The 8,906-nt window shown below is 34.4% G+C and overlaps 1 pseudogene; it reads left to right on the top strand.

The window, feature by feature from the left end:
• The first annotated feature begins 2,569 nt into the window (after positions 1-2,569).
• On the top strand, positions 2,570-5,081 carry LOC125600651 (annotated as a pseudogene).
• The last annotated feature ends 3,825 nt before the right edge of the window (positions 5,082-8,906 follow it).

Raw genomic sequence — 8,906 nt, 5'->3', positions numbered from 1 at the left:
TGGGAAGTAAATAAACAGGTAGTTTTTATTTATTAACAGTTTTAATTTATTAAACTATTTTTTAAATTATTAAACTTTTTTTTTAAATTAAAAGGTCCCAAAGTCGATGAACGACACGGTCTGGAAGGAGTTGTGTGAGCATTGGGATAAGGAAGAGACGAAAGAAACTTCTTCCACCAACTCCAACAACCGCAGGAGCGACCGTAAAGGGAAGGGCATCTACAAGCATAACTTGGGTGCCCAATCTATTGTCACTCTCGCGGATCGCATGGTAAGTTCAACCGCTTTTTCTTCAATTATTTAAGTTTCGGAATTTTTTTTTTGTGCATTTTTTCAAATTTCTAATGTTTGTTTAATATTTTTTTTAAGGCCGGAAAAAAAATGAGGGCGAGCCGGTTGATGATCTCGCCCTAATGAAAAGGGCGTATACCAACAAGAAGACCGGTCAGATTGATGATGGTCTTGTGAGGGACGTGGTCGACCTGGTCCAAACTCAGGTGTATGACAAAGTGTCTCAGCTTCAAACCGATGATGACGATTCGACGGCTTCGACCAACTTGTCCTGGGTTCGAATCAACGAAATCGTTGAATCGGTAAGTTTTTTTTTTTAAAAGTTCAATTTATTTATTTCTTGATTTTTATTTTATCATCAATTTATATTATCTAAATTTGGTTATTTATATTTCAGTCGGTTCCAAAGAAGAAGGGACGTTTGGTCGGTTTGGGTCGTCGCTCCCGGTCGGCTGCTCCTTCTGCACCACCGCCATATGTTGATCCAGAAGTTCTTACGGCTCAGCTGAAGGACAAGGATGATCGGATATCTGCGTTGGAGACCCAGATGACAGCTCAACAGGCGGGCTATGAGACCCAGAAGAGGCTGAACGAGCAGATGATGGAGATGATGAAGAGGATGTACCCGAACGAGGTGTTCCCGAACATTCAAGACCCGTAGTTTTTTTTTTTTTTACCAAAAACTCGGAATGTTTTATTTAACTTTGAATATTATCTACTATGTTTATTTTATGTTTTATTCAATTTTAATTTTATTTTAAATTTTGAATTTAAATTAAAAAATTTTAATTTTTTTTAAAAAATAAATTTTTTAAAAAATAAATTTTTCGAAATTCCGAGGGAATGGAGTTCCTCGGAATATTCCGAGGGACTAAGTTCCTCGGAATTTTCCGAGGGAAGAAAGTTCCTCGGAATTTTCCGAGGGACTACACTCCCCGGAATTTCCGAGGGATCGATGTTCCTCGGAATTTCCGAGGGAAGGCGTTCTTCGGAAAATTCCGAGGAACATATGTTCTTCGGAATTTTCCGATAAACATTCCGAGGATATTCGTCGAAACTTCCGAGGATTGAACCATCGGAATTCCCTCGGTATATTCCGAGGAACTTTCCGACGAACTTTGTGTCCTCGGAGTTTTCCTCGGAATTCCGTCGGAAATTTCCGACGGAATTCCGAGGAGGGAGGAAGTATGAATTTCCGAAGAGATATTTCGAGGACTTTTTTCGTCGGTATGTCCTCGGAATAGCGTTATTCCGACGACATACCGATGATTTTTCCCTCAGTATGCCGATGTTTTCTTGTAGTGCAACAAAAAAAACATTGGTTGTTCTGGACTATAACTGTATATAAATTTAGGTTTTGAATATACGATCATCAATGCATAACATGTCTAAGAAAACTTTGTAATTGGTTGTGGTCCTTTTTTTTTTTTTATAACATCAACATATAACTTATGCTTTCATAATTGTGAGTATGAATCTCTTGCTAACCTTTTCCTACGAATCTATAAAAAACGAACAAAATATGAATTTGAAAAACCAGCTTTACATATATATAGTTTTCAAATTATAAAAGTTTCCTATTGCTTAGGTTTCATTTAATTTGTTCGAGCATAAGAAGTGGCTATAGCATGGGCTAAATGATTCGTCCCTTCGTTTTATTGTAGTTGGACAAATGTCAGTGATAAATGAGAGAGAGGTGGTGATGTATGTTTTATATTAATATTTTCTTGTCTTTGCCATTTTGTAAATTGAATTAAATATTTTATATTATAGTCTTGTAATTTCATTATTGCTAGATATAATAATGGAACGGTAAGAACAAACATATATGTTGAGCGCTACTATATATTTTTGATATAACGAGAGAACAAATTTGTAGACATTAATTTTCATCTATAGTAGAATCTAAACTTTTTCGTCAGAACAAGAACTGGACCGCAATTCAAAAATATCCTTGAAGTCAATTGTTTATTTCTCAACTATATTCCGAATAATTCGAGGATGGATCCAATATTCTGTATAAAGTTGATAGAACAAAAACAAGAAAGCATTCTCTTCTTTGTAATTTACTATAACTTTTATGTCAAATGTTATAATTTGTTCTAGGAACTTTCTTCTATATTGAGCTTGATAAATAATATATAGACTAAAACCAGAAAAAAAAAAACAAAAACAATCCATGGTTAGGATATTAGGAAACAATAATTATTCATTAGTGGCCTAATACTAATTACCTCAGATATTTTTTTCTAAAATTCATTTTATATCCCTCGAAATTAATAAAATGACAATATAAAAAGAGACCAAAATGGAGAGGGAAAAGAGACATTTCGATGTGAATATAGCTAGGTGAAACAAAAGAAGAAGAAGCAGAATAAAAAATGTTTGACGGTGGAGTACCGGAGCAGATCCACCGGTTCATAGCATCGCCACAGCCACCTCCTCCGCTTCCTCCGCATCAACCTGCAGCAGAAAGATCACTGCCTTTTCCTGTCTCATTCGCTTCTTTTAACACTAATCACCAAGCCCATATGTTGAACCTTGATGGCCCTAAGATCACTCACCATCACCATCACCATCACCATCATCACCATGACATCAAAGATAGTAGTGCTACTTCTGAGTGGATGGGTCATACAGATCACGATGGCGATAATCATCGTCACCATCACCATCATCCATGGTGTAGTGATGAAGTCCTTGCCCTTCTTAGGTTCAGATCTACGGTGGAGAATTGGTTCCCTGAATTCACATGGGAGCATACCTCAAGGTAATACAAAATTACACACACACACATATAAATATACTTCTAATAGATGCATCAACAAATGTTTATCTATTTCTATCTACGCATATGGACATGAGCATCAGTCTCTTTAGTGTTTTTATGTGTGTATCTGTTTACATTAGTTTGACTAAAATTCCAAAATCTGCGCTCAATTATATTTTGATAGACTAGATATATCTTGTTTCTTTCGAATAAACACTTTTGGGAAATTTGATTTTGATGTTAACAAAAGATTGGTCATTAATACGTACATTATTGATACACAAATGGCATTTCGTAAAATTTTATTTCCATTTTTAATAAATTGAATGATGAAACTAATGGAGACATATATATATATATAGGAATAATTCTGATGATTATATACTTGTATATTTTATGGTATACGTGTATGTATATTCGCATAATTAATGGTGCTATGTCGTTTATGAAATTATGATGTAGAAAGTTGGCAGAAGTTGGGTTTAAGAGGAGTCCACAAGAATGCAAAGAGAAATTCGAAGAAGAAGAGAGAAGATATTTCAATAGTAACAACAACACTAATGCTCATCACATGAGCAATTACAACAAGGGAAATTATAGGCTATTTAGTGAGGTTGATGAGTTTTATCATCATGGTCATGCTGGTGGTGAGCATGTCGTCTCATCAGAAGTTGGGGATAACCAAAACAAGACGAACAGTTCGTTAGAGGGAAAAGGAAACGTTGAGGAAACGGGACAAGACTTGTTGGAGGACAAAACAGATCATCAGGATCAGGGTCAAGTAGATGAATCATCAATGAGGGATAAAATGAACTCTATTGATAATGTTGGAAAAGTGGGGGAACGTGGAAGATGATGCGAAGTCATCATCATCAGCAAGCTTGATGATGATCATGAGGGACAATAAGAAGAGGAAGAGGAAAAAGAAAAGAAGGAGAGGTTTGGCGTGTTGAAAGGGTTTTGTGAGGGTCTTGTGAGGAACGTGATAGCCCAACAAGAGGAGATGCATAAGAAGCTTCTTGAGGATATGGTGAAAAAGGAAGAAGAAAAAATAGCAAGAGAGGAAGCTTGGAAGAAGCAAGAGATGGAGAGGCTTAACAAAGAGGTGGAGATTAGAGCACACGAACAAGCCATGGCTAGTGATAGAAACACCAGCATCATCAAGTTCATATCCAAGTTTACAGACCATTATAACCATGATGATGGGAATAATAAGGTTCAAAGTCCAAACCCTTCTCAAGACTCATCTTCCTTAGTTCTATCAAAACCCCAAGGCAGCAGAAAGTGTCAAACTTCATCATCCCTTCAAACCCTAACTCTACAAAACCCTTCACTTGAACCACTTCACCCAAAACCCTAAAAATTAAAACCAAAAATCCAAAACCTCCAAAAGGTGATGAACAGGGTGATATTGGCAAGAGATGGCCTAGGGATGAGGTATTGGCTCTTATCAACATCAGACGCAGTATCAGTAGCATGAATGATGATGATCATCGTAAAGATGACATCCGGTTATCGTCACCATCATCATCCACAAAAGCTGTTCCTCTGTGGGAAAGAATATCCAAGAAAATGTTGGAGGTTGGGTACAAAAGAAGTGCCAAGAGATGCAAAGAGAAATGGAAAACATCAACAAGTATTTAGAAAGACAAAAGATGTTAACAAGAAGAGGCCACTTGACTCAAGGACTTGTCCTTATTTTCACCAACTTACAGCTTTGTACAGCCAACCCTCCACAGGGACCACCACCACCGTCACAGCCGACACGTCAGTCGAAGAGCTAGAAACCCGACCCAAGGAAAACCGGGTGGATCGGATGGAGATTCTGATATTCCTACAGCCATGCATGTAGATGGTGCCAGCGAAAAAAGCAATGAACAATTTTCAGGCTTTGATCTTGCGTTCTAATAAATTAAAATATTATCAGTTTAATTCCCTTTATTGCTTTCTTTTTTCTTCCTTCAGAAACTTCATTTTTGGTTATCATGAAAAATTAAATAAATATTTATGAACAGTATCATTTACTGTTTTGACGCATGAGTGAAAATGGTAACGTATATTCACCATCGTGGTTGGACCGCACACGTGCACCGACAAACATTGAAATTCAGCTGAACATGATAAACCACCGGTCAAATTCTAATTCTGAGTGATAAGATAAGTTTTTTTTTAATAAGAAATGTTGTAAGAAAAAAAATGCTGTAAGAAAACAGTACTTTTTCGTGAACTTTACTTGGAGAATTTACTCAATTTCCCCACGTACGTTTTTTTTATTCACACACACTGTATTACTTACCTGTGTCGCTGTGATCAGTTGTTCTTTTACAGAATAGTACCTGTTAGGAACCTCGAAGCTCAATGATAGAGACGGCACTGTTGCTGTTAGTGATATATAGAAAATTAGAAATATCCTATTAGGTTGAATCAAAGTCGTATGTTTCATATTCAACAACACGAAATTCACACACTAACAAAGTTTTGAAAAAAAAACATTATTCTTATAATGCATGGCCGACGAGAGTATATTATCCAGAGACGACGACCTGTTTTATTATTATTGTCATCTGCTAAAAAATATCGAGACCTGCATAATATAACATCACATCACATTGATAAAACAGGAAACATCATCCATATATCTTTGATTATTTTCTGATATTTCACCAAATGTTATAATCTTCACATGCATATAATTTGTCATTGGCTTATTATAGTGGAAGATATATATTATACATTCACAAACACAAACACGAAATGCTAACTAGTTTTTCTTATAAAATTTTATATTTTGACATTTAACCAAGTAGGGGTAAAAAGCTTTTTCCAACATGAATAAAAAAATGTATTTTGCTTAGTAATTTACAAGACAAAATCTATCTTAAAATACAATTCACACTACACAGAGAATGAGCGGCGACTGAGCTACATCGGTCATGAGAATATTTTTTTTTTCATGTATCAATATCTAAGTTCTGTTTTAGAAAAAATGGACAGAATGTTAATATTTTAATTGAGACAAGAGAATACATAATGTCTTAACCAAATGAGAAATTTTTTTTTTTTAAAGGTGAAGGAGAATTTGGAAACTTATAGAAAATACATTACTCAGATTAGTATATCAGTTTGGAGTCAGGTTGCACGAATCTGCAATACTTGAATATTATCACCTACTTTATTATCGTCTTTTTTTTTTTGGTCAAATTTTTTATTATCGTCGTGCTATATGTTATAGAAATGTGAATCTCAAAACGGTCATTTGTCTATTTGTATTTTTTGTCTTTCTAACACGACACATTAAGTGAGTCAATAATAGTATACTTTTTAGAAGTAAGATCAATGAAATTATACAAGCATAAAACATATCATCTAAATAAGATTAAATCTTTAATAGTTACCGAATATACTTTATGTCATGTAAGTTATCCCGTGAATTGCAAGGACAAGGCTGAGATATCAAATCCAAATTATGACAGAAGAATAGATCTGCTGGACTTCTTGGAGGTATCAGTTCACTTATTGGCAAGCGTTTCCCATAGAAGGTTATGCGACAGGTTTGGTATTCGAAAAACATATGGTTCGCATGTCCATCCATCAGAACATTTAGGATGTGTCCAAAACATCATAAAATTTTGATATTATACCATTCATCTAAACTATACTATATATAATGCTAAATGATCCACCTAAACTAAGTTATATATACATGACGCTAAGTAATATACCAAAATGTGAGTGATGATCTTGCCCAAAGAATTACTATATATTCTAGCGTAGGTTTCATATTTTAAATCATAAGGATGTCGTTATGAAATGAATGGTTTAAACATTAAATTTAATCATCAGTATTTTTAATTATAAATGGATAATTTAAACAAAATATTTGATCACCATAAAATTAGATTTAAATCTACCATTTGAACATAATTGACATAAACATATATACATGTATTATGCTTTATTAGGCGTAAATGAATTGTACTTTTTTAATATCTAACGATTTTTTTTATTTGTAAGTTTTCATTCTCTCCAGTAGAGAGCTGCTGACTACCGTTCGCATTTAGAAATGGTCAATTCTCTCAAACAACCATTTTTTAATTTTTGTCACAAAAATAATATTTAGAAAACAAAATAATTTCTTGTTATTTTGAAAATTTAATATTTATTCTTAAATTTGAAACTGTATCCCCAAAACTTTATACTAACTCTAAACCTTAAGTTTAAATAGTTAACCCTTATTTTACTTTCAATAGTCTTTTTTTTTAAGCTTTGTCACAAAAATAACTCCCAGAAATAAATAACCAAAATAACTCTGTTTTAGTTTGAAAATTTAATATATATTTTATTTTTTAAATTAAATTTTAAAACCTATCCTCAAAAATCCCAAAACCGTTCCCTTAACTATAAACCTAAATCTAGATTAGTTAATCTTATATTTTTATTTTTTAATAAAATTTATTTTAATTATTTTTTTATTAAAAACTATTTTTATGACAAAAAAGACATGTAGTAAGAAATTTCTATTTAAAAATTATAAATAGACCAATAATTCAAGAAAAACGCTACACAAAAAAATAATTTCCGTCGTAACATTAAAACAATTAATAGTCTTTATATTATTAAATAGAAAGCGTCAGGATATTATTTTATGTATACAAAGAAATAAAATAAAGTCGATATACGTCTCTCACGGTAAGTCTGTCGTTTTCCTCACTCTGAGAAGAGAGAGAGAGAGAGAGAGAGAGAGAGGAGAGAAGCAGGTCTCATGGCGAAGCAGCTTCCGATGACTTTTCTCCCACAAGTCACTTCTTTTCCTCCGCAACGGTGCCGTTTTGTAGCTTCTCCTCTGGAAACAAATGCACATTCCTTCAATCTCTCACCGACGCTGCTTTTTTTAGGTTTGCTCCTCTTCTTAGCTCTCTCCTCTCTCAGTTTTCGAACTCAAGACTCTTCCTTACTTGCATAGACACTTGATTAGTCTTTGGAGAGTAGAAGCGATTAGGACCAAGAGGGTAATAAAGAGGTAAGCTTTAATGTTGACCCCAAAAAAAAAAAAAGATTTGAGCTTTAAAACAAGAAAAAAAAAATCAATGAAGATTTCTTGTTGTGTGTTAAGTGGGCAGTGTAAAGGAGTCAATTTTCATGATGTGGGAGTAGCTTTCTTTCAAGCTCTCATCCTCATTTCGTGTGGTGATTTGACCTTTTTTATTAAGTTGGTGGGGGGTCGGCAGGCGATTTTCACGACAAAAAAATGGGAAGATTCGTGCAGACTTCACTTTATTGGCTTACTAAATTTTTCTATCACCTTTTTGAACCTACTTTTCTTCCCTTTATATGTGTCCGGAATGTACGGTTAGTGTGCTCACAACAACCATGATTTGAGAGCTGAGATTAAACTCATCATTGCTCTGAGTAGTCTCATCATTGCTGGTTCTGTTTACTTCAGATTGTATACAGGAAGATAGTTTTTGATAGGAGCTTTCAAGGAGCATTACGAGGTTCTTGAGCAGATTGGGAAAGGGTCTTTGGGGATCTCTTCTCGTTAGGCATAAGCATGAGAAGAAACTGTAAGAAATGGAACGGAAACGAGACTTTAGTTCTTCCATGTTTTTCATAATGTGTGTATGTTGTCTGCAATTGATTTTCTGTTGTTTGTGGGTGTCTTTTGATGTTTGAAGGTTGTTTTGAAGAAAAAACGGTTGGCTCGACAGACTGGTGAGAACAAGAAGATCTGCTCACCAAGAGGTTAATTCTACTCTCCAATGTGTTTTGCTTTCATGAGGCCATGATGACCCTTTGTTGTTTGGGAGGCAAACTATTATCCCAGTGGCTTTATGAATAATATTTG

This window comes from Brassica napus, unplaced genomic scaffold, assembly GCF_020379485.1.
Source record: "Brassica napus cultivar Da-Ae unplaced genomic scaffold, Da-Ae ScsIHWf_2354;HRSCAF=3039, whole genome shotgun sequence".
Taxonomy (NCBI): Eukaryota; Viridiplantae; Streptophyta; class Magnoliopsida; order Brassicales; family Brassicaceae; genus Brassica; species Brassica napus.
Note: the sequence above shows the minus strand (reverse complement) of the source record. Positions and strands in the feature narration are given on the sequence as shown.